This window comes from Mesoplodon densirostris, chromosome 13, assembly GCF_025265405.1.
Source record: "Mesoplodon densirostris isolate mMesDen1 chromosome 13, mMesDen1 primary haplotype, whole genome shotgun sequence".
Lineage (NCBI taxonomy): Eukaryota > Metazoa > Chordata > Mammalia > Artiodactyla > Ziphiidae > Mesoplodon > Mesoplodon densirostris.
Window position 1 is genome coordinate 80,381,374 of NC_082673.1, and position 27,146 is coordinate 80,408,519.

Below are 27,146 nucleotides of genomic sequence, written 5' to 3' on the forward strand. Positions count from 1 at the left end.
CCACTGTCCCTTTGAATGAATTTGCACAACCCTCCCATCACCTGAAGCTACTTGTGGGCACTAGCCTATGAAAGGTATTTGCCCAGGGCCTTTGCACTTGCTGAGGCTGCTGCCTGGTATGCTCATCTACCAGTTCTTTACCTTCCTTGTTTATACTTGTAATTTGGATCTCAGCTCAAATGTATTTTCCTCAGAGGGATCTTCCCCAATATGGCCTGCTCAGTCCTGTTTTATCAGTCACCCTGTTTTATTATCTGAAGAACTCTCAACACTATAAATGATCTTATTAATTTTTGTCAGTTTATGTATATGTTATCTGTTTTCCCCCTTGAATATCAGCTCCGTTAAGGCAGTGTATTAGTGTCTCTTATTCACTAGTGAACCCTCAGTCCATCCATAATATGCTGTGGGTACTTAGTAGCACTTAATAAATGATTATTGGATGGATTATTGGTGGTATATTAGCCTATATCACCCTTCCAAGACCTAATCGTTTGTTGTTTTCTTTTTTTTTCTGGCTTATTTGACATTATTGTCTTGGTTGGTCCCAACACTTTTTCTAGGTCTGCCTATGCATTTGACAAAAGCCTTTGAACCTTCTTATCAATATTATCCAAAGTAAATCCATCATTCACTAATTTTCAGAACTCTACAAGTAAGAGAACTTTCTCCTTCTTCCCATATCCCATGAAACTCTCACTGGTCAGGATTATTCCTAGATTTTCTGTTAAGGTAGGAGCTAGTAATAAATGGATGGATGGGTGGATGGATGGATGGACAGATACGGCAGACAGACAGGTAAACGAGTGATGAATTTGAAAATGCTTTCAAGGTTGTATGGCCATTTTCACCAGTTGGGTATTTGTTAAGGTTCTTTTGTTTCTTCTGTGAAGGATCCTCCTATGAAAAGAGAATTGCCATTATCCCAGGACCCCAACACTACTCTGTTTTTTCAAAGATTGTTCACAACTGTGTCTTCAACCACTATTCTGATAGTCTGTGGTACATGTACAGGCTGAGTTTCCACCTTGAGTTTAGAAACAACTGACTGATCAAAACAAAAATGTCAAAGCTGCATCTGAAAGTCAAGACATCAGTGTTATTACTAAAAAAAGTTCTATTGGAGGCTGTGACATAGATGTATCATTGCAATAGGGTTTATTCCAATTACCTACTGCCGTATAACAACCACCTCACAATTGGTGACTTAAAACAACAATGATTTATTTTACTCATGAATCTCCAACTTGGGCAAGGCTTAGTGAGGACAACTTGCCTCTGGTCCATGTGGCATCAGCTGGAGTGGCTCAGCTAGGGCTGGAGGATCCACTTTCAAGACAGTTCATCCACGTGATGAACAGGTTGGTCCTGGCCAATGACTGAGCTCAGCTGAGGCCGTCAGCTGGGAGTCCTGGACCCTCTCCTTCCCACATATTCCAGTAACACTTGGTTCAGACCTGGGCTACATGTCCCCCAAGACTTCTCCAGTTGCCTCCCCTTTAGTGAGTTCATCCCAGTGTCTCCCACCTCCACTCCATTCCTCATTGCCCCACTCAGCTCTTCTCCTCACCAATACCCACATTTTTTTTCTGACCTGGACACTCCTTTTCTCACATCGTTTCATCAACTCCCCATCACCCAGTCTGTTAAGTACAAAGTTCTCAGCCTTGCCCTTCTAGGCCTTCCATTTTACTTTCCCAGATTTAACTCCCAGGTACTTTATAATCTATCCAAACTATATGATTCAATTCTCTGAAAAAAAATGCTCCCTTTTTTTCCTCATGTCCTGACTTTGCTCTTGATATTCCTTCTATGATAGATTAATGACAGCTACAAATCCTTTGCTACTTCTCCCATTAAGAGGGGAAGTCTGCCTTGAACATGGGCTGGCCTTGATGACTTGATTGACCAATAGAGTACAGCAGAAGTACATTACTGGGAAAGAAATTTCTGGGATTTCCAAGGCAAGATGATAGGGAGCCTTGCAGCTTGTCTGGGCTTCTTAGAATGTATGCTTAGAACACTCTCTCTCAAATCCCAGCTGCCATGCTGTCAGGAAGCCCAAGCCAGCCTTGTGCAGTAGATGCAAGTAGAAATAATGCCCAGCCAGCCTCCAGCTGTTTCAGCCATCCTTCCAAGACACCAGACCCATCCACACTGAGTGACCTCAGTCTCAGTCAGTGCTGCTTTCAGCAGACGTGAGCAAACAAGCTTTCCTCAATTCCAGCTGCACAAAATAGATATCATAAAATGGCTACTTTGTAAGCTACTAAGTTTTGGAGGTAATTTGAACATAGCTGTATGGCCAAAGTAAGGCCAAGTTCCTGAAGGAAATCCCATGACAAAATTCCTCCTCTCTCCTCAATCAGAGTTTTAAAAGTTTATGGACAAGAAGCTTTCATTGATACTAAGTTGTGCAAGACAGACTTAAGGAGTATTTCAAGCATGTGATGCCTTTATGTATCTTGTGATAAATGAATGTGTAGAGCTGGCGAGGCGTGGGCAATAGAATATTCTTGGGATCGTGGTAATAGGAGGAAACGGTGTTATCATGTTAGAAGTCCAGGAGTGAGTGTGCACAATCATGCCCTGAACAGAGAAGCCTTCAAATGACCCCATATCGAACAGCCTGTTTCGCAAAACGTAAAAGAGAATTATTATTGCTTATTCTTCATGATAAACATTGCGATTAATTTTTATAATATAGATGATTTCTCCTTCTCAGATGCTCCTAAAAAAGCAAGTGTAGATTGTTATCTGTTATTCTAAGCTTTTCTCTTTTACCAAACTCTGCCTGCTGCTTATAATTGGCAATTGATTATGGAGGTTTACACATTAAAATCGAGAATAATTTTGTCATATTTGAAAGAGGCCCAAGGCTACATTATCTATTTCCCTTATCATTAGCAATAATCAACCCAAAGAAGAAAAAGAAGGAGGAGGAAGAAGAGGAAGGTCATTCAAAGTGGAAGTGCTTGCTTATAAATAAGATTGTGTAATTCTTTGCCATTTTTCAAACCCTTATTCAGAAAATTAACCTTGAACTACTTTTGCTTTTTCACTCCCTATCATGTGAAGTGAAACACTATAGAAATAAAACACAGAAAGCATAAAGTAATTTTTAGCATAAAGCCTGAGTACAAAACAAAAACTCTAAGCATGCTTTTAATACCATTGTAGAAATAAAATACCAGAATCTAATACACATACATTCATATATATATGTATACATACATACATACATACACATACATCTCAATATTTACCATTGTTGAAGTCCTCTCCATCAATCTCAACAGATCTCAAGGACTGTGTTTATTCATTCATTCTTATATGTATTCATTTAATAGTGTTGATTGCCTCCTACGTGTCAAGCCCTGTGCTAGATGCTGAAGATACCATGATGAACAATACAGACTTTGACCCCATTGTCCTAGATCTTAAAATCTAATGGGTAGGCAGAAGTTAAACAAATATATAAGCAAATTTTTATTATAATTTTTGTCATTATTTGGGTGTGATTTATCAAAGAAATTGTCAACCAATGGTGCAGGGTGTTATAAGAAGAGCACCAGAACCTTCTAGAGGATCACAGAAGGCTTCCTTGGGCAGAACTGTAGGTTTCCCTTTTGCAGCATGTCATTTGGCTTCGTAACAACCAACGATTTCAGTCCATTTCTTCCTTTTCCTTTTTGCCTTAACTAGACGGGCTGCAAATGCTAGGTCATCAGCCCAGGCCTCCCGTGCAGCGAGGGGTGGCCATATGACTCAATTCTAACCAAAGACACGTTGAAGGGCCTTTGCTAGTCTTATGGGAGATGTTTTCTCTCCCTTGTCAAAGTAGACAGGCTTAAGAGGGGAGGTCTCCCTATGCTCTGCCTCCCCTCATTTGCTGACTTTGACTTCAGTTGGCCACAGGAGACCACCATTTTGCAGCCATGAATGAAAAGGAAGGGGAATTACATCGGTGGTGGCCTAGAGCCCTGATATTCTTGAGCCACTGAGCCAGCACTAGACATCTTGCCACGTGCAATAATTATGTCTGAATTATTCTAGCTTGGCTATTATGTTCCTTGGAGTTAAAATCATTCCTAGCTTCTAGCTCCCCAGAAAAAGTGACATTTAAGCTGATCCTCCTGAATTACTATACTCTCTACCCTACTCCTTAAGTAAACCCAGCATCTTATTTATATCTCTCCTACAGCATGCATTTCCTTATATCTTGCATAATTGCCATTTATATAATTTTCTAAGTTCCTCTAATAGACTATTAGGGCAGGGAAGAAATCATGGTATAGTATTCTTGATATCTCTAGGGCTTAGTAGAGTGCCAGGCTGTACTCAGTTAATAACTACTTCAATAACTGCTCAATTGAAAACTGCTGAATTAAATGAAGGTAGTGATGATGGTGCCATTATTAGCAGTAGTGGTGAACGTGGAGCAGCTAAGATGTAGTTTTGGGTGGATGAGTTACTGGTGGTGGTGGTGCTGATGGTGGGGATAGTGGCAGTGATGGTGGAGGTATGGCAGTGATGCAGGGGGTGTGAGTCAGGGTTCAACAATGGTGGTTGTAGCAGTACCAGCAATCGTGGTAATACAGGTGATGGTACTTTCCAGCCTCGATCAGAGGGAGGCGTGCTAAGTTATCCAGGAGTGATATCATTTTGATAATGAGGGAAAACTTGGTGACAGGCCTGATTTTCTGTCTATGCCACAGTTTTCGGGAGGAAACATTACACGTTCTCTAACACACTTTGGAATCTGATGGATAGACAAGCAGAGGCTATTGGGAGAAATATTGTCAACCACCAGAAAAGATGGTCTCTGGAGTGTTCTTCTAGTTGGTCCTCCAAATTCCTCTTTGCCCCAGGACTTATGTTTTTGAAGGTACTGAGCAATGAATAGGAAAGAAGAGAGATCAACAGTCACACCCAAAGTGACTTCCCACTCCTCTTCGTCTCCTGCGAAGAAAAGAAATTTAACGAAGAGGGTTTCTTCCAAAGAAAACATCCTGGGCACCCAGGCAGCCTGCTTTGGATCCTCAGTAGCCAGCAAGCTGACTCACAGACATTCACGCAGCTCCCGGGGAGCCAAGGAATTGTAATGAGAACATTCCAGGCAATCAAATTACCGGGGCTGGAGGGGGTAGGGAAGTGGAGGTTGCCCATGTCTGTCACTTTCTAGAAAGCAGATTCTGAGAATGTCTTTCTGTGTGATAAGATTCAGACCTCACTCCTCCAGCAGGAAATGTTCTGCCCACAGCATCCACAGGCCCGGGGAATTAAAATGCATCAGGCTGAGTTGAAAGCTTATTGGACCTAAGTCCACAGAAATTCGGCACTTTTCAAGCTTCTTTACCCTGCACTGTATTTAAACCACGCCCCTCCCACTTTTGTTCTGTAAATAACTATTCCCAAATCCAAACTGCCTATCGAACAACAAAGCAATGATTCAGTTAATCATTATAAACTCGAACAATTCGGCACACACCCACATGCAAAGGAACTAGACATCACTTGCCTGAAATACTTGACCATGATACAAGAAAGCAAACAGGGCTACTTGAACACGACAGTCATGATGGGATGGGAGAATTGTTGTTTTTGAATGAAACTTCGCCTAAGCGGTTCCAGTTGATTTTTTCCCACACAAGCTCAAGCCTACACCTCACAGAAGCATTAGATCTGTTCACTTCCTTGTGCTTTGCTCCAAGAATTAGTGAGTCATGTTTTAAGCACAAATTCTTAACATAGGTGCTACCAGGGAACAAAGGAAAACAAAACGCCTCATTCTTTTATTCATCCTTTGAAAGGAAACTCATGGCGGAAACATTTGTATAACATTCCATTTATGTAACAGGAGAAAGATCAGCTGAAGGAAAGAACAGTGCAGCTGTGTGTTTTCTTTTCACACGGCTGCACCCCTCCTGGCCTAATCGGTTTATAACATCCTATCACAGATTCTGGGCCAGCCAGGAAATGTGAAGGACCATCACAGGAGTCAATGCGGTGGAGGGGAACACACCAAGAGAGCCGAAGTCACTCAGCAGGGGTTAGGAAGTGGCTCAGTGAGGCGCTTGCAAGCGTGGGCTCCAGAGTCAGGCAGCCTGGAGTCAGATGCTGCTCCTTACTGGCTGTGTGGCCTTGGGCAGCTTGTTGAACCTCTCTATGCCCTAGTGTCACTGGCAAAATGGGCATCATAAAATCTACTCCTATATAACCTATATAAAAGTGTGACTGATAACATGAACCAAGGTCAGAAAAGCCCCTGAAGTCCAATTCTGACTTCTCCTCTTGGCCTGGCCATTTTAGTTCTCTCAGTGTCCGTTTCCTCACCTTTCCCTGGATCTCATATATTCAACATTGACGGAAAAATTGCAGAAGTGTTCTGAAAATGGGAAAGTCATTGGGCACCGGCCATAGCTTGATGTTAACCAAGCATGACTTGCTCTGTGACCATGAAGGGAAAGGAATAAGGAGGTAGGCCATCTGAACTTCTTACAACCCATGTATCTTGGAAATGTTGAAAAACCTTTATTTACCATCTTCAAGTCAGTTTATTAATGTCCTATTTTCTTGATCCTTTTCATAGTGGATGATATGTTATGTTAGATAGGGCTCTGGATGCAGACAGGCAGGTTTTTGTTCTTTATTTTTTATTTTTTTATTTTTTGGCTGCGTTGGGTCTTCATTGCTGCACGCAGGCTTTCTCTAGTTGTGGCAATCAGGGTCTACTCTTCGTTGCGGTGTATGGGCTTCTCATTGCGGTGGCTTCTCTTGTTGTGGAGCACGGGCTCTACGTGCGCGGGCTTCAGTAGTTGTGGCTCACAGGCTCAGTAGTTGTGGCTCGCGGGCTCTAGAATGCAGTCTCAGTTGTTGTGGCTTAGTTGCTCTGCAGCATGTGGGATCTTCCTGGACCAGGGATGGAACTCGTGTCCCCTGCATTGGCAGGCGGATTCTTAACCACTGCACCGCCAGGAAAGCCCGACAGGCTGGGTTTTAATGATAGATTTTCCACTTTTTCACTCTGTGCCCTGGAGCAAGGGAAGTGAATGTCGTTTTTCCATTCAGCAGGCTCACCACGATTAACCTCAATCTCGCTCATTGGTCTTTTCAAAGAACCAGATTTTGCTCCTCTTTGTCTTTTCTCCTGTATTGTTTTCTATATCATGAATTTTTCCTTTTGCATTTGTCAATTCCCATGTACTCCCTCATGATTTACCTTTTTCTGGACTCTTAATTGGAATTATTCATTTATTCTCAATGAAATAATTAAAACATGTTAGGCTATACATTTCCCTCTAATTATATGTTTATATTGAATGGGTTTGATAACAAGTAGTCATCTTTTCATGGATTCCTAGATAAGATTTAATTTCTAGTTTTACTTCTTTGCTCCTGGACTTATATTGAACAGTATTCTATACTTTTCCAGTGGTTAAACTTTTAAAAAATATATATTTGCTTTGGTTTTCTATTTGTTGGGCATATGAACTTTTGGTCCTTGATTCTCAGATTTACTGAATTATGGTCAGAACATTGCAACTTCAAAAATCTCTATTTTTGGAAAATTTTAAAGTAGTATTTTTTTATGACAAAATGTGTACTGGGTTTATACAACTGATACTGGATGAACAGAATGGTTAGTATTATCTATTTGTAGGCTCCTTGCATATATTAAATCAAACCTATTTGAATCATTCAGATTATCCATATCTTTCTAAAATTTTTTGTCAAAATTTTCTGTCACGTTCTGAAACAGGCAGCTTTATCTAGTGATATTTCTAGGATGTCTTTCTGTTTGAGGCAAAAAGATCCGTGACACATCTTCTTCCATGATTTTTCATCTTACTCTTACATAACAAGGCTCTGATTGAACACCTTGGACTCTGAATTCATCTTTACTGGACTTACCCACACTTAGCCTTAATTTACTCAGCCATAAACTAGGACTAATAGTGCTGCCATTGCAATGTTGTTGTAAAAATATACAATGAGAGAAACATGATCGAATAGCCAGCATAGCAGCCACTGCACAGTACACATTACCTCATTTTAGCTCTCTTCCTTCCTGCCCTGTAAGTTTTCTGTTAATCCCAAGAATAAAATCTTGAAAATGGAAAAGGCGCTCCTGATTTCTATTTATGGCCCCTTAGAGACCAGATCATTGGTATTCTTCTTTCCTATTAACTACCGGGCTATGGGTTTGAAAGCAGAGTATCATTACATCATTCTAGACAGAAGCAAGGAAAACGGGTGTTCTAAGCTGGATCAAGGGGTGTTTTGTGAAACAATGCAGTCCTTGTTCCAAGAGGTAAAGGATGCACTGGAGTATCTGGGGTAGCAATGCATCCTGGAATTTCCCCTTTACTACAAAAGAGGTGACGTAGGTACGAAATTCCAGGCATCTTGCCCATCTTTTGTAATCCATTCTTCCTTTCTTCTCTCCTCTGGTTTCTTCAGATTCTACCTCCACAGCCCACCTGGCTTAGAGCACTGATGCTTTCACAAGGTTCCCTCCTTAAACTTCCCAGCAGATATGACTGTTCCAAGGGAGACTGAATCACTGTTCTGGAAAATGAAATGAAACTACACAAAATGCTTATCAATATCAGAGGAATTCTTTTTGGTGACTCACCCAACAAGTGAACCTCTACATTTCAAATTATATGCTCTTGCTCATTAAATATCCATTTAGCTGCTTGCTCTCTCTCCTTTCTTCTCCCATAAGTGTTTTCTTTTCCCTGTGACTATAAATACCTCCACAACGTTAGGTCTCTTAAGAATGAGAAATGTTGCTTAGTACAAGAGATACAACACTTGCTAAACAGTTCAGTTGGCGCCTGTATATATCATCACCTTGAGTTTTCACAAAAAGCCTAAGGTACCATGTGCACCGTTCTGAAGACAAATCTGAGGCTCAGGAAATAAAACCATTGAAAGTCTCACCCGGCAGATCTAGGAGCCTAAACCCTTTCTGCTAGGCTCAAACCCGTGTTCTTTCCATTTGATTGTGCCATTCTCCCACAAAGCTCCCTTGGGCTTTAGGAGAGTGCAAAGTGAATGTGGAATGTGAGCCTGAGTTTCCTCTCTGGTAAGTCCCCTACATATGAACTTTCAAGTTTCGAACTTTCAAAGATGCAAATGTGCGTTCGCATGTCCAGTCACATAAGTTAGTTCACGTGCCTGGCATACATTGTCCCGTGCGTGCGTCCTCTACCAGTGGTTGTCCTTTACTGTACAGTGCGGTAAGCAAGCCTAAAAGCAGCAGTGATGTAGCTGGTACCTGCCAAGAAGCGCCAAGAACCAAGAAAGGATGAAGATGAGAGGAAGAAGAAGTAACCGAAGAACCGAAGAGATTCACGATGCAGGAAATGGCGAGGGGGTTTTCTTTATTTGAGGAGGCACTGTTAGTTTCTGAGGCACAGGACTCAAACGTAGAACAGTAGACAAAAGTTGCAGCAGCTGATCAGCATGCAATCCAGTGCCACGTGTCATCTATGACAAGAAAAACAGAGCTACTACCTGGACGTCACTGGATCGTTTTTCAAGAGGGTAGATAGAATTGAACCCAGCAAGGAACCAGAACCTGTGCCATCAACATCAGGTGTGAGTGAGACTGCAGCTTGCCCTCCATCTCCTATTGCTGAGGATCCTTCAGCTCTACCATATCCCACCTCCTCTCCCTCCTCCAGTCAGCAACTCTTCTTGCCTGTTCACTTGATGCCAGCCCCTGTATGCCAACTGTTGTACTGTACTACTGTACTTTTCAAGGTACTGTACTGTAAGATTAAAAAGGTTTTCTTTATTTTTTGCGTGTATTTGTTTTTTATGTATTATTTGTGTGAAAAGTATTATAAGCCTAATACAGTACAGCACTATATAGCCGACTGTGTTAGTTGGGTACCTAGGCTAACTTTGTTGGACTTACGAACAAATTAGCCTTACGAACACGCTCTTGGAACAGAACTCGTTCGTATGCAGGGGACTTACTGTAATTAGAGTTGGTCAATTAGCCTCTTTTCCAGGAATATAACAGAGGGAGGAATCCCATTAGTTCTCTAATCCCTTTAAGACAGCCATTTACAGTATCAGATGCTCATCTGGTCCAAATACACATTTTGTGCTGTTTTGTTTAGTGTAAGGATTGACAGTCTTCAGAAGTAGTTGCTATGTTTCAGATTCCTATTCTTTAGCAAATTGGTAGGAAGATGTCCTGGTAAGCAGTCTCCAAAGATGACACTACCTGTTCCTTCCCTCCCTATATGCACTTGTCATTCTGTCCATCAAAATGTACTATCTATGTCACATCCCCTTAAGCCTGGGGAGGCATATCGTAGATGTATCTGTTCTAAGCCTTGCCTTTAAGAAGCCTGGCAGCTTCTGCTTTCACTCTTGAAGCTAGCAACACTGTAAGAAATTTCATTATCCGGAGACCACCATGCTTTGCGAAAACTCAAACTATTCATCATGGAGAGGCTGCATGGAAGACAACAGGCCCTGCAGACATGGGAGAAGATGTTTCAGATCACCCAGCCAGCCCCAGACATCAGCTGAATGCAGCCAAACGAGCGACCCAGCTAACGCTATGTGGAGAAGAGCCACGCAGCTGAGCCCAGGCACTCTGCAGAATCATGGGAAATACTTAATCATTTTTGTTTCATTCATTAGGTCTTGGGGTGTTTTATTACACAGAAATGTATAACTGAATGGATGTTTAAGTCAAGAATAGTCAGAGGAAAACCTTCCAATATTCCATAATAATTCACCAAGGGACAGGAGTTTGCAACTCTGACTGGCATCAGAATCACATGGAAACCTTTCTAAACTAGAGATGCTCAAGGCCTAATATACATATTCAGAATGCAAAACTTAAGCTTGTACATTTGTATGCTTTTCAATTCCCCAGATTTGTGCAATGAGCAGTCACTGTAACCCACAGAATGGGAGACTCATTTACTATAAGAAGCGCTTCTTTTAAAAGGCAAATTCCTTCTGGGAGTGATAAATCAAGCAGATGGTCACAGGATTATATCCCTAATCAGATTGTTTTCCTAACTCCTGGCTAAGATTAGCAACTGTAGCATATAAGAGAGCTAAATATGGAGCATGAACACACCTGAGCTGGATGTTGTTGCTCAAGTCCCCCAGAGCTGCCATGTGAATAATCTAGGGTCAGCTTGTGTCCAGCAGATACCTGGAAACCAGAAGACAGTGGAAAACTGGCAATGCCGATTATGCCCACACCAATGGGAAGTCACTAAAAAATCACCCCAGGGGTTACCTTTTATTTTTTTCCCAGGGGTTACCTTTGAAGTGTGATATTTATGAGCCTGAGAAATGATTATGGTGGTTACTACATGGGACCTTGGTACAGATTGATCCAGATAGGAATATTTGTGTTCATATCTGACCTTCCAGGAGGCCAAAATATGAAGTTGTCCTGATCCCTTTATCCTAATTATATAAATAAAATGTGTCTAAAGCTCTGAAGATCTAAAACCCAGCAGGACTCAGGGTTCAGTATTGAAAGCAGAGAGTTGAGGGGAGAAGGCTTGTCTTGTAAAGTGGTAAATAGTAGGGGAAGTTCCTGTGTCTTTCTCTTGTCTTTTTCACTTCATGTTTCCCCCAAACTGGCCTTAGCATCTTCCCTACAAAACCTCACAGGTTGGCTGCTTTTCCCTAAGGAGTGTGAGTCAGCGCTCTCTGAGAGCTTTTCACTTTTACTCTTTTCTTCCCACTGATTCTGTACTAAGACACAGCTGGGGGTTTCATGCCCCCTAAAGAAAGGAAGTGAAAGGTACTGTATTTCCTGCAAAGCTTAACTTATCTATGTGAAGAGGAAAACCCATCATTCCTGAAACTTCTTTACTTGCAGTGTTGCTGAGTCAGTAAGAAGAGAATTAGCATGTGTTAAAGCACTGGCTGCAAACTAATTGCAGTACATACATCATCACATCATCGTACTGAATTCTCACATCCTCTGAGTCTTCCTTCTTGAGATAGATTTTATTCCTCCATTTTATAAATTGAAACACTAAGATGAAGAGTTTTGAGTTTTGCTTAAAATCACATGGTTAGGAAGTGACAGAGACAGGATTAGAGATGAGGTTTGGTGGTCCTAAATCCTATTTTTCTAGCCAAAAAACAATTGTTTTTAATCCATTATTTCAGGGTATGGGGTGAAAAATTTTCAGAAGGTCATTTTGGAATCACACAGACGTAGCCTAATGACCTGCTACTCCAAGTGCAGTTCATGGTCCGGCAGCCTCCACCTCGCCTGGGAGTATGTATGATTCCAATGTGGTCCACCGGCTGACCTCACTGACATCACCTGGAAGCTCATTAAAAATGCAGCATCTCAGCACCCCCCTGCCCCATAGCTACTGAATTAGTGCCTGCATTTTAACAAAATCCCCAGGTAACTTAGTATACACATTAAAGTTTGAGAAGCACTGACCTAAATTAAAGTCTTCTAATTATTTGAACTTCACTGAATGTGGACCTCTTTCTAGACCCAGTGTTACTCAAATATTTGAATTCCTAGAGCCTTAGAACCGCACAACAGTAGGACCTTGAAACCCAAAGAGGCAAAATAGCTGGTCTTAGGCATCCCATTAAATAGTGTCAGAGTCAAACCTAAAATACTTCCTTAGCAGGTGCCCAATTCCTGTCATTTCGTCAACCATAATGTATTAAGCTCTTCGTCTGTGACAGTCACCTGGCTCAGTGCCGAGGATTCAGAGACGATTGGAACCATCTGTGTCCTTAGAGAATGCGTGGTCCACTGGGGGAAACACACACAGGCCCAGACAGTTATAATACAATGTAGCAGCGCAGTGACATAGAGAAGTACAGGGTATTGTGAAGTCACCAGTGAGAGACACTTAGCGCTTCCCCGGGGAGGCTTTGCCTTCCTGCGTCCCTGCAGGGCACTACTGCATGATTAATTGACTTACCAGCTCCCTGCTCTCACTTGTCTTCACTCCACACCGCCCGCCTCCCCCCGCCCAGTCACCATTTCCTCTTGGAAACGATTCCTTCAGCCACTCAAATTCCTACATTTTCCTTCAAGGCTTTTCCTTTCTGAACATCCCGATCCACACGTTCTCCTTTCTCTCAACATCCACAGCTCTTTTATTTACTAGCAGTTTCCAAACGTGACTGCACATTTAAAAAAGGAGGTTTGAAAAAAATGGCCCTTAACAGTCCCTATGCCAGTATGTGGAAATGATGCCAGGACATCAGCATTTTTTTCATGGCATTTGACATAATTCCAACGTACAGCAAGGGTCAAAATGGGAGCCTTACTTAATCTTAATCTTAAGCTACTCACTTAATCCTAGTAGCTTGCATTACAGAAATGTAGAGTTTACAAAATGCCTCCATTCCCATCATTTCATTGGATCCCCACATCAGCCCTATAAAATATCAAGTGAGAGATGGTTATCCCATTTGACATATAGGAAAACCGAGTCCCAGAGAGGTAAGATACCATGCCCAAGTTGCACCAACCATGGACCCGCATCTTCTGACTTGCCCTGTCGGGTTTTGATGATAGATATACACATGGAGTTAGGAGGAAAGGAAGGCCATGCCTTTGTCTCTGAACGGCCCCCATCTCCACCCCGGGGCTAACACATGTAAGATGCTCAGCACAGGACAAACAGGTTAACTCCAACCACTCCTCAGAAGTAGAAATTTTTACAAGAGGTCAGGAAGGTCTCCACCTGAGAAAGAGGAACTAGGAGTCAGTATAAATCAGAAGCCATATGACCAGACACACTTGAGAGAACTCTGTGAGAAAAGGGAAGGATGCAAATAGCCTGGGGTTTTGGAACTTTCCTCAAAATGAATCAGGAGTCACGTTCTGATGAGAAGGGCAGATAACAGGGTCCCGAGGACTGAAATGTTCTAGGGTTTCGTTTTTTCCGCCCAGCGGCCACCTGTTATCTTGGCTCACCAGTGCTCTTGTGAATGGTTCCCTTCTTACCTGTCTTTGCTTCAAAAGCAAACACGGAAACATTTGTTAAGCTCCCCTCTCTCCATTACTGAAAGCAGCCCAGGAAGTAGGGCTGACTAAAAGAGGCCTCGGCAAACATGAACTTGGTCAGGAAGGGTTTTGGAGTGGGGGGCTGGCAGAAAAAAATAATCCTTTTTTTTTTTAATTTAATCTTCGCTAGGTTTCTTCCCTCCTTGCATCTACTCGAGAGCATGTTCTATGTCTATCCCATTCCTCTCTTCTCAGGAAAAATGTTCATTTTTCAGAAGAGAGCAAGATGGGGAATGAGAAGTGGTGGCTGGATGCCTGCCTGCTGTGGGGAATGAGATCCCCATTGGGTGCACGGGAGGGCTGACGTTACACAGTCAGCGGATCCGCATTTCTGGGGCACTCAGAAGGGTATTCCTAAGGGAAGCATGTTTTAAGCCAGCAGAAAATAAATGCTGCTTCAAAAGTAAGCCTCTCAGGCTGTGACTTTCCTGGGTCAAAGCAGCCTTGTTATTTTTTCAGAGAAACGCCGCTCCAGCGCACGGGGGCTGCTAACGTGCTGACTTCAGAAGGCACTGGGTCCTCATTTTCATAAATAAATAAACCCTTGCAGGCCTTTGCAATCTGATTATATTTGGAACAAAACTCCTAAATATAGGGCCATTTTCTGAAACCATGTGACCAACCCCAGTCTTTTAACCTAATTTTGTCTATTAGAGAATGGCGTGCTTCCAGGGCTGTGATTAGGCATGTAAGCTGGTTGGCAATAAATATCCTGGACTCTCTTCTCTTGTTTGGGGGAGAAGTGGGGACAAATGACTTCTTCTTGATTGAACAAACCAGTACTTTAACTTTCACCTGGATAAGCTCCCTCCTCTTTGGTGTTGCTCATTTGTCTTGAATAGGACCAAGTCCTATTCTAAGAGGAAAGCCTAATACAGCCATCTTCTGTGCCACTAACTGGCAGAGAAGTTGGTTTCTGTCTTAGAAGACTTATCCATCCCCAACTTGATTAAAGTAAGTCCCCTACATACAAACAAGCTCCATTCTGAGAGCACGTTTGTAAGTACAATTTGTTTGCAAGTCCAATTTGTTCGTAAGTCCAACAAAGGTAGCCTAGGTACCCAACTAATACAATTGGCTATATATTGTAGTACTGTACTGTAATAGGTTTATAATACTTTTACACAAGTAATACATAAAAAACAAACACACGCAAAAAATAAACATTTTTAATCTTACAGTACAGTACCTTGAAAAGTACAGTAGAGGGCTTCCTTAGTGGCACAGTGGTTGAGAGTCTGCCTGCCGATGCAGGGGACATGGGTTTGTGCCCCAGTCCGAGAAGATCCCACATTCCGCGGAGCAGCTGGGCCCGTGAGCCATGGCCACTGAGCCTGCACGTCCGAAGCCTGTGCTCTGCAACGGGAGAGGCCACAGCAGTGAGAGGCCCACGTACCACACACAAAAAAAAGTACAGTAGAACAGTACAACTGCTGGCGTATAGGGGCTGACATCGAGTGAACAGGCAAGAAGAGTTACTGACTGGAGGGGGGAGAGGAGGTGGGAGATGGTAGATCTGAAGGATGGTCAGCGATAGGAGACGGAGGGCAAGCTGCAGTCTCACTCACACCTGTCGTTGACGGAACACACATTCACATCTTTGAAAGTTTGCAACTTGAAGGTTCGTATGTAGGGGACTTACTGTATTTTAAGTTAAAGAGTGGAGGCAACTCTATTCATTGACCAGATGCTGATTTCCTAGTGTGATCATGTTAGACAGATAACTTGATCAATAGGACAGATGTCTTTCTTGCTCTTATAAAGCTGTTAGTCCAATGGGTAGGAAGACATTAATACTCACACTGTAAGTAACCTAAATGGCATTGGGCTAAGTCTCTTGGAAAAGGACTATGAGGACATAGAGTAGGGACATAGGTTGGGGGTGACAGTATAGGCTGGAGGTTCAAGAAGCCCATTTCTGAGGTCAGGATATTGCAAATGAGGCTTAACAGGTAAGAGTGGCCACTGAAGAGAAGCCAGGGGGGCAGGTGTTCTAGGCAATGGGAATGGCCCATGTGAATGCCCTGGAAGAAGGCCAGCCCTACCTGGACACTAGAGGTGGCAGTGATAAATGCAAAGGGAACTATGTGGGGCGTGTGATGGGAACACAGAGGAGGGATACCAGAGTCCAAGATTCCCTGGAAGAGCCACAGCTGAGCCAGGTAAAGAAGGCAGGATGAAATGTATTCTTAAAGGAGAGTTGGCCGGGTCGGAGAGGTGACAGGGACCTGGGGGATGAGATGAAATGTAAGCTGATCTTTGTGGCAGGAGTATGAAGCTGGGGTAGTGAGGGCAGAGATGTGAGACCACTCCGTGGAGATGTGGATGAAGTGGGGAGAGAGACTAGGACAAACTGCCATTTCCTGATGGCTTTGAGGGGACAAAATTGGAAACAAGGACTCCTGTTAATGGAAGAATCACGTCTCAGACTTCTCTAGGCTTAAAAACATAACTCAAAAACCCCTTTTTTCCTTGAGGTTTTGTTGAGTACAGATTTTATCTGCATTGTTGTTACTGACCTAGTACTTCATATCTTTTCATTTCTGAAGGACCCATTCACACTCCTAGCCGCAGAGGGGCCCGATGGTAGAGATGCTGTTTATTCTTTGTGGCTTGTGGCTAAACTACAAGGCAGTTGTGAGAGAGATGGATTCAGTGGTATGAGGAAAAGTGTAGCATTGGAAGGCTTTCCTTGAAAGAACTGCCAACGGCAAGGTTGGAGGAAAGAAATGGAAAGGAATAGGCATCAGTCTCTTCTTTCTCCCCTTGCGCCCAGGCAGCTGAAAACTTTGAGAAAATCCAGGAGTCCAGCTGCCCTGGCTCTTTCATGGCCCCCAACCCCGGCCCGATCCCCGCAGTCATGCAAACAGCAGTGCGTCTTTCCTCTAAACATTTCTCCCTATTGTAGTGTATCTTCTGTTGAGAAGGTCACAGGAATTTCCCAAGATTACTCAAGGGATCTTTCTAGGGATTGGATATAATCACACAATCCCTCCAGCCAGTATTCGTTAGTAGGTCCTCATCACCAAAAAGGCAAAATCCAAACCCCTGATCTAGCCACTACTGCTTCCCCATCTTCATTTTCTGTTCAAAAAAAATGTAAAAACATATTTTTCCATCAACTTTGTCCTAAATCATTTATTCTTTTTCTATGCTATGTCCCCAAACGTGGCAAGCACTCCCAGCCCCGAATGCCGCTCCTCATGCCTGGAGCAAAACTCCATCCTCACCCCACCCCTTTCCTCCATCGGTGTCACTATTTGCCTAGAGAAATCTTACTCACCGTTAGGTCAAATGTCACCTTTCTCAAATTCCTCCAGTTACCCTTAGGGGTTCCTTGCCCTGTAATTTGGGTAAACCCACATTAGGGCAATGGTAAGTTGTAAAAGAATCAGGAGAAGATCCAGGTGATGTGGGACATGAAGCATTATGCAATTTTAGGGGCTTCTTTTTAAGGAAAAGAACAGAATTACAAAATTGGACACAACTTATTCGGGTTAAAATATCTTCCTATTGCAAATTTTATAAGTACATATGGATCATGTGAACCTATTAATAAGGATGTGGAAAGGGTCCACGGGTGTGCGGGATCCTGAATCCTAACCTCTGGGAGATGCACTGTCAATCTGGCCGCAACTGTAGTTGTGGGTTATCATGCCTGGTCCCCCCGGAGACTGAGCTCCTTAAGACAAGGGACCATGTCTTCTTTCTCTCCATTTCTTAAGAGGCCAGCTTAATGCCAAGTCACATTTCACAACCTCATATGACCTTTCTCTGGATTCTCTGAAAATTATATTTGGTTTGGACTAAAGTTCTTTTTTTTTTTTTTTTTTTTTTTTGGAAAACCTGCATAGGAAGGACATGATGGTTTTACAGAGATGAACAGCTGACTGTGAGGGAGAACTGAGAATGCCCGTGGTAGGAAAAGGGGAGGAGGCACGTGAAAACTTAAACCGTGCCTTGCCTAATGACATCACCACTTGACGTGTAACAGGTAGCTCAAAGTTACCATATACAGAATTCAGCTGCTAATCTTCATCCCCAAACCTGCTCCTTCTAGAGTCTTTCTCATCTTAGTAAATGATAACTCCATTCTCCCAGTTATGTCACATTAGGCAAGTCACTTGGCACTGCTCCCAAGAAGGCAACACATTAGAGTCTTTCCTCTCATAGTAAAGACTCAAGAATATGAGCCATTTACTATTAGTTCGTGGGCCAAGAGCAGCTCATGAACAGTATAACTCTCTGGGTTATAATAACCAGTTTTCTATAATAGGGGTTGGCAGACTTTTTCTATAAAGAGCAAGAGAATAAACATTTTCTGCTTTGCAAGTCAGATGGTCTCCACTGCAACTCTCACTGTGTAGACAATATGTGAACGAATATGCATGTGCATGTTCCAATAAAACTTTATTTACAAAATCAGGTGGCAGTGGACTGGATTTGGCTGATGGGCTGTCGTTTGCCAACCCCTGCTCTAGGCCACAGACTGGAGGTTCAGGAAAAAGTATGCGATGTATACTAACCCTAGTGTTATTCTCTTTTGGAGGAGAATGCATACATAGAGAGTGTCGATAGAAGGTTCAGGAATAAGTATGTGATGTATACTAACCCTAGTGTTATTCTCTTTTGGAGGAGAATGCATACATAGAGAGTGTCGATAGAAGATTCAGGAATAAGTATGTGATGTATTCTAACCCTAGTGTTATTCTCTTTTGGAGGAGAATGCATACATAGAGAGTGTTGATAGAAGGTTCAGGAATAAGTATGTGATGTATTCTAACCCTAGTGTTATTCTCTTTTGGAGAATGCAGTAAAAGAAACCACCTTGAGAACATCTCTTTCTATGATAGTTGGTTTCTTGCAGTTCAGAAACACAGTAAGCCAGTCAGAGCTACTTCTTAAGTGTCTGCAAAGTGCCAGGCCCTATGCTAGGCCCTAGAGAATCAGTGAGAACAAGACTGACTGGGCATCTTTCTGTCCGTTGCATGAGTAGGTGTGTGTTTATTGTCCATCACATGCCAAAGCTGTGTGTGAGGGCCAGGATTCAGAACTGAATAAGACTGATGGTCCATCTGTCCCTCTGTTAGTCCATCCATCCACCCATCTACTCAACAAGCAGTTACTGAATTTCTATTATTATGAGACATGTTGGCAGGACTCTGCAGAATTGATGATCCATAACCAAGCCACGGCTCCTGCCTCCATGTGGCTTACCTTCTAGGGAGGACATAAGCTGCGTGCACTAATATCCAGGCTTTGCAGGGAAAGGTGCTACAAGAAAAGGACAGATGGGGCGCTGTGGGTGCTCAGAGCTGAGCAGGATGACTTCCAGCTGGAAGAGATCTGGAAGGCTGACAAGATGATATCTCGTTTCCTGTTAACCCTTTAAAGTGACACACGAGCCTATGCAAGATTACAAGCAGGTTCGGAGAAGACAATGCTCTTTTGTACATGTTACCAGCCCTCAGGTCCCATGGGGACAAGCCTTGCACACACTGTCGATTCAGAATTCCAAGAATGGTCCTTCTCCTCTCCCAGCAAATTTAGCTTACCTCTCAGTTTGCCTTTTGGCAAGAAGTTTCCATATTTGTCAGTCCTTGAGTTGTGCACTAAAGAGAGTTGTTATTAGGCAAAATAACAATAGTAATAATAATTCTTGCAATAACTCTGTGCAGAGGACTTTTATATCTATTTTGAAGATGGGGAAGCTGAGGTCAAGGGATATAAGTGGCTGGCCCAGCAGCATCACAGAAGAGAGGAAAGCAGACCTAGAACCTGTGTCTTTTGACTATCAGTTTGATTGCCAGTCTTTAGACCAACAATCTGGAGTTCAGTTTGATCCTTCTATGATCTTGGTCCACTGAGGCCAGCTCCCTGCTTGACATTGCTTTCTCTACTGTATTTCTCGAGATGTCTCTTTCTGTTTCACTCCCACAGCCAACACAGCAGGCCAAGCTCTGTAGACACCATTTACTGGGTCAGAAAACATTCATCCCCTGCCTACAGGGAGTTTACAATCGATTATTCAGGGCTTTAAACTGGCTTTCCCACCTCCTTCTGGTTTGTTTCAAATCTACCAAGGAGACAGTATTAATAAGCCACTTCCTTAGGGTAACTTAAGATACATTCTCTGATTATTTACTTTGTTCCAAGCACAGTTCTGGGTCCTGAGGAAGAAAAGTTACAAATTTACAGATCTCATAGTTTACAAAGCATTTTCCTTAAGTCCCAAAGGTTTCAGGACAAATAACAAATCTCATATGAATTGGTCATGAGGAATCTGAACAAAAGAAACCTTAAGGAACCAAGAAGAAAGAGAAAAAATGGGTTTTCTTAAAGAAAGTAGTGACTGAAGAAGTTTTGTGCAGCCTTCATCATTCCCAGGCCTGCCCCATCGGCCAGCCAACAAGAGGAGAGGGAGGGGAGAAAGAAGATCTCATTCCCAATTCCAAGGCAAGAGTAGGTATAATAGAGCTGCAGAAAGACCCAAGAAATGAGCGGACAAGGCCTGGCCTGTCACCTGTGCCCAGGAGGTTAGCACCCTTGACCACCCTCTGTATTCAGAGGCTGGTCAGCAAAGGTGGTTGGTTATGATAATTAAACTGTTTTTTTAAATAGGATTAATTCCAAGAAGGTGGGTTGACCTCTGGGAGAATTTCTCATAGCAATCACTTCATGATTGATTGGAAATATCTGCAAATACACGTGCCCTGAGAGGTGAATTAGGAGTGTGTGTTGCTGCTTTTTCCCAATGTGTTGATGGGTCCTCGTACAACTGTTTAGGTGAGAGTAGAACTGAGGAAGAAAACATTTTTGAAGAAACACAAAGAGCCTGGGGATTTAGGAAGCGCCATCCATGCACGAATGGATTCCATGGTTCTAGGATTTAGGGGGTTATAGAGAGCGTAGGTAGAAGGCACTGCAGAAGAGGAGAGTAAACACAGTAATGATTTTAGGTCATTAGGATTGATTTGGGAGAGAAAAAAAGTTAGCAAAAATAGAAAGCAATGTTACCAAGTTTGAACTTTATCTTGCTAAAAACAGTGCTTCTGTGGGCAGAGTTCATATGCTGGGGTAATGCATCATAATGACACCCTTGGTGTGACCCCAGGGAAAATATCTGTGCCTTATTGAGTTCTCAGCAGAGTCTCCTTTGACATTCAGAGAGCAAACAAGAGGAGACCGAAGTACCCTTATTCCTATTATGCTGTCAGGCCAGAAACCCACTTTAGAGGCCACGGTCTATGACAAACACGCTCATGCAAATTCTGTGCTTGCTTTTTTGCTCCATTTCTTTACCAGCTATATAGCTAAGCAAAATGGAACAAGAAATAGTGTCTTGGGAGAAATAATATTGCTGGATTAGATACAGACCACCTTTATATAGAGAAAAAAAGTTAAACTTTGGTACTGCTGAAGAGAGTCTGTTTGGGTTTTTGTAGAGTTTTATATGATACTGAGATTGCTGATTAAGAGCATGATGCCTGAGTATTATCATCTTGGTAATAACTAGTCTCAGAATTAAAGGGGATAATACAGTGCATGCAGAGGTCGGCAAACTGAGGCCATGGACCATCAGCCTGTTTTTGTCTTGTTTTGTTTTATGGCCCTTGGGCTATGATTTTACATTTTTGGCCTTGATGTTGCCTGTTGGCCCACAAAGTCTAAAATATTTACTATCTGGCCCTTTAAAAATTTGCTGACCACGTTATATTGAATATGTATACTGCTGTTTATATTGGATAAGAATGCATTAGCTCTTGGGTCAAAAAGGTCTGGATTTGAATTCTGTCTAAAAACAGCATTCATTCACTTGACAAATACTTGCCAAGTATATACTCTTTCTCACTTGTCTTCCAAGATGCCACCCTCTCCTGGTTTTCTTTCTTCCTCATGTGCCACTCCTTTTCAATCTTCTTTGCCAGCTTCTCCTAATCTTCCTGATTTCTTAACACCAGATCCAGAGCTCAGGCCTTGTACCCCTTCTCTTTCTCATCTGTACTCACCACGAGGTTCGAGGTCATTCTTTCCCATTGGGTTGACCTACACGCTAATGACTTCCAAATTTATATTTCTAGTTCAGACCTCTCCTTCGAGCTCCACGGTCATAAATATGTGTCTTCTTTAACATCGCCACTTGACGTTTAACAGGTAGCTCAAAGTTACCATCTACAAAATTGAGCTGCTAATCTTCATCCCCAGACCTGTTCCTTCTAGAGTCTTTCTCATCTTAGTAAATGATAACTCCATTCTCCCAGTTATGTCACATTAGGCAAGTCACTTACACTTTCTGAATTACAGTTTCTTCATTTGTAAAATGGCACTGTACCCATCTCAAAGTCAGTGCAGAGATCAAATGAGATAATGTAAGGCAAACGCGTCTCATAGTATTGGACTGGCCAAAAAGTTCGTTCAGCTTTTTCTGCAAGATGCTACAAAAAAACCGAATGAGCTTTTTGGCCAACCCGGTACTTGCCATAGTTAGCTTTCAGTAAGAGTAAGTGACTAAAGTATAACCTTTCAATTCTGCCATCCTAATGTCTCTTAGAGCCATCTTTTCTTTATTCTTCTCAGACCCTTATTGTCTTATCCCAGGACCATTACAGAAGTCTTTTCAATGGTAGCCTTGATTTAGTAGTAAAATAGTAATCATAGATAATATTATTCTTCCCATTTAAAAATGAGGAAAACTGGGCTTCCCTGGTGGCGCAGTGGTTGAGGGTCCGCCTGCCGATGCAGGGGACGCGGGTTTGTGCCCCGGTCCGGGAAGGTCCCACATGCCGCGCAACGGCTGGGCCCGTGAGCCATGGCCGCTGAGCCTGTGCGTCTGGAGCCTGTGCTCTGCAATGGGAGAGGCCACAACAGTGAAAGAAAAGAAAAAAAAAATGAGGAAAACTAAAATCAGCCAAGTGTGACCTAGTGCCACAGCTGGGATTTAAACCCGACTGAAAAGACAGTGTTCTGTATTCTCCAATATTCTCCATGCTCATCCCCTGGAATGTAGCCTTCAACCATCTTTCTCTCAGGTGAAGAGCAGAAACTAAGAGGCTGAATATGATAACCAAGGAGGGAAAATGAAGCCTGAAAAGCAAGCAGGGCTTCCCAAACTGGGCTGATAGATCAGAGACCTCTGGATTTTTTGTGCACATTCCTGAGCCTTGCCTTGGAGTAACTATATCAAAATTTCTATGAATAGGGCTCAGGAATATTTCATTTCATCTTTTTCAGGCACAAATTATGCTAACTCTATAAATCAGAACATCCTGCTCCTTCTGCATAGAAGGCCTTACCCAGCTTTCTACACTGGGAAAATGTTTTTATTTTAAGAACTAATGTAGATGTCATCTCCCCTAGGAAATCTCCTTTGTCTCTTACCTGGGCTGTGCCTCATTTACCACCCCCCTTATTTGCTAGCATAGATTACCCTTACCTTAGCACCTATGTGCTATTCAAAAATTATCTGTTGTTGTATTTATCACTCCTAGTAGCTATGAACTGTTTGAAGGTAAGATCTGGGTGTTCCAGATGCCCAAAAGTGCTTATTGAATTCAAATCCATGAATGACAGAGAGAAAGCCCAAAGTAAAACTCTCATTTGTGTCTGTGACTTCCTCCAGAAGAATGCTGTGAAAGACTTTTGGCATCTACTTAGGATGTAGAAAGTGGGAAAGAGTGGCATTGCCACAAGTACTACAAACACAGTGCTGAAAGATTTTCAAATTCACAATGTCTTTTGAACTAGGGTACTGAGGTCACAGGACAACTGACTAACCCCAAATCTAAAGAAAGGAAGATGCCTTCAAGAAAAGCCAGGGCATGAACAGTTGCTTACTGAGGACAGATGCTACCAGGAGCCATAACAGCTGTTAATAAGAATTCAGCTAAAACTTTAACAAACTGCTAGAGGCCAAGTGCGGGCTAACATGAGATTACACAACCCCTGGCACCATGGTAATTCCCACCCACTAACTGGCTGTCCTCAACAGACCTCGTCAGGTGCTCATAGGAGTGATTGGAGGCAGGGTGAGAATCCCAAGAAAGTCTTCCTCATGGCACAGGCCTCCAAGAATCAGCCAGCAGCCACCGTGGGAAAGGCATGAGCCCTTCCTAGATCCGTCTACCCTACCTTATAGAATAAAAACATTAAGCTTGCAGGAAAGAGCAGTAAAGAGTATTGGCTTTGGACAGTGGTGAAGACTCACTGCAGCTGGGAAAGGAAACAAAAAAGACCCTCTATCCCTGGATGAAGGGCAGGAATATATCCGGGACCCAAACCAAGAGGTCCCTTACAGCTTAAGGAAGGGCAAGATCATGCAAAAGTCTTGGGTTCCAAGAGTCAAGGACAGAGTACCTACCCGAGTCTCAATCAGACCAACAGGGAATATGCTCTGCCTTCACACCAACCAGCAGCCATTTAGTGCCAAGAGAGGACAAGAGAACGGGAAGAGAACACTTCAAGGAATCAGAGAAAAGAGAAGACTTGAAGCTGAAAGTGGAGCAGACCTTGAGGGAAACCATCTTGCAAACAGCCTCCACCCTAGACACAAGGTAACACTAGAACTTGAGCCTGTGATGCAGGAAGGGTAAGGATAGCAACTGTAAATACATTTTACAGCTCAATTCCTGACCTGATTGACTCAAAACAACACTCCTTCTCCCTGAAAGCCCTGGCAAAAGAGAAGGCATACCCATTTCCAGGGGTAAAGATTATATACCTGCCTCTACTGTCATATAAAATGTCATGAAGCATACAAAGAAACAAGATAAAACAACATTCTGTCAAAAATCAAAGCAATCAATGGAGCCAGACTCAGAAATAAAACTAACATTGAAAATGTCAGTCAGGGTGTTTTAAAACAATTGGTTAAGATGTTAAAGAGTCTAGTGGAAAAGATACATAAGATGCATGATCAGATGGATCATTTCAGCAGGGGGATGGAAATTTTAAGAAAGAATCAATTAGAAAACACTACAATGGAGATGAAGGATACCTTTGATGACCTCATCAGTAAACTTGATGCAGCTGAAGAATTAGAGAACTTGAAGGTAGATAAAGAGAAATCACACAATATGAAACACAAAGTGAAAAAAAGTAGATCGTCCAAGAGCTGTAGCACAATATTAAGAGCCCGACATATATGTCATTAGATTCTAGATGCAAAAGAGAGAGAATAGAGCAGAAGGAATATTTGAAAAGCTACTGCATGAGAATTTTCCAAAATTAGTGAAAGATACAAAACTACAGATCCAGGAAGCTCAGAGAATATGAAGCAGGATAAATACAAAACACATACACACACACACACACACACACACACACCTGTACATATGATATTCAAACTGTGAAAACAAAAGACAGAGAAAATCTTGGAGGCAGCCAGAGGGGTGGGAAACATATAAGTAAGAGCAAAGACACTTTGTCAGGAGCTATGCAAGTCAGAAGGTAATGGAGTAATATCTTTAAATGCTGAAAGAAAAAAAAGTGTCCACCAAAATTGTATCCCCAGTGAAAATATTTTTAAAAATTAAAGTGTAATAAAGACCTTTTCAGTCAGATAAGAACTGAAAGTATTCATTGCTGGCAGGTTTGAAGTATAAGAAATGTTGAAGGAAATTAATTCTCTAGGCAGAAGGAGTGCATCAGACAGAAATTGGGGTCTGCATAAAAAAGGGAAAAGGATTGGAATTGGAATAAATAAAGGTAAATATAAAACTCACTTTTTCATATTTTTAATTGTTCAAAAAGATAATTTTAAAGTATGTAACAAACAGCGATACATTGTGTATATGTAGAATGTGTAAAAGTAAAATACCTGACAACAGCAGCACAAAGGATGGGTGGGAGGAACGAAGAGCATAGTGTGTTTAAGGTTCTTACACTACACTTGAAGTGGCGTCATATAATTTGAACATAGATGCTGATTAGCTAAAAATGTATATTACAAACTCTAGTGTAACCAAGAAAAGTATTTTTTAAAAGAAATGGCAATAATAAATCAATACTGGAGGCAAAAATAGGATCATTTAAAAATTCTCAATTTAAAAGAAAGTAGAAAATAGGGGGTAAAAAAGACAGATGAGCAAGTAGAAAACAGCCAGCAAGATGGTGAATATAAATCATACCATATCACATAATTAGAGTAACTATAAACGATCTAAACACACAAATTAGAAGATTATCAAACTGGATAAAGAAAAGCAAGACCCAATGTATGTTTTCTACATTTTAGATAGAAAAACAGAACAGTTTAAAGTGGAAGGATGAAAAAATATATATAACATGCAAACACTAATTTTAAAAAGTTTGAGTATCTATATTAATATCAAAGATCAGAATAAGGAATATCACCAGGGGTTGAAAAAAAAGGCATTACATGATGACAAAGTGATCTATTCTCCAAGACGACAACAAAAGCCTAAATGTTTATGCACCTGAAAATAGAGCTTCCAAATAAGTGAAATAAAAACTGATAGAACTGAAAGGAGAAATAGACAAATCCACAATTAAAGTTGGAGTCTTCAACGCCTCTGTGTCATTAATTGCTAGGACAAGTGTTCAAGAAATCAATAAAGATACAGAAGAGCTGTACAACGCTATCAGCCAGCTTTACCCAATTGACATTTATAGAACATTCCACTCAACAACAGCAGAATACAACAGAATGGAAAATTCATCAAGATAGACCACACTTTAGGCCATCAAATGAATGCTATTTGCTTTGGAAATATGGGTCTTATATGGAGACAAAATTTGGCTTATAAAGCAAAGAGCTTTCAAATATATCAGAAATTGGAATAAGCAACCTTACTAAGTAATAAATTCCACACCAGTGGAAGTATTGAAGGATGGCTGGATGACCACACCCAGATGTTATAAATAGGAGAGAGACTTTCAAGCTTTTAAAGCTAGAGAACGATTATTCAAATTAAACCATATAGAAAAGCATAAAATGTATAGCAGACAAAAGGAAAACCAGGATGGGCAAGAACATAACTGATGTACCCTTAGACTCTGCAGGAGGCCTGAGGTGCCATTAGGAGATCTTTAAGGCTCCACTGAACATGGTTTTAAACTACCAGATAAGCGGGTT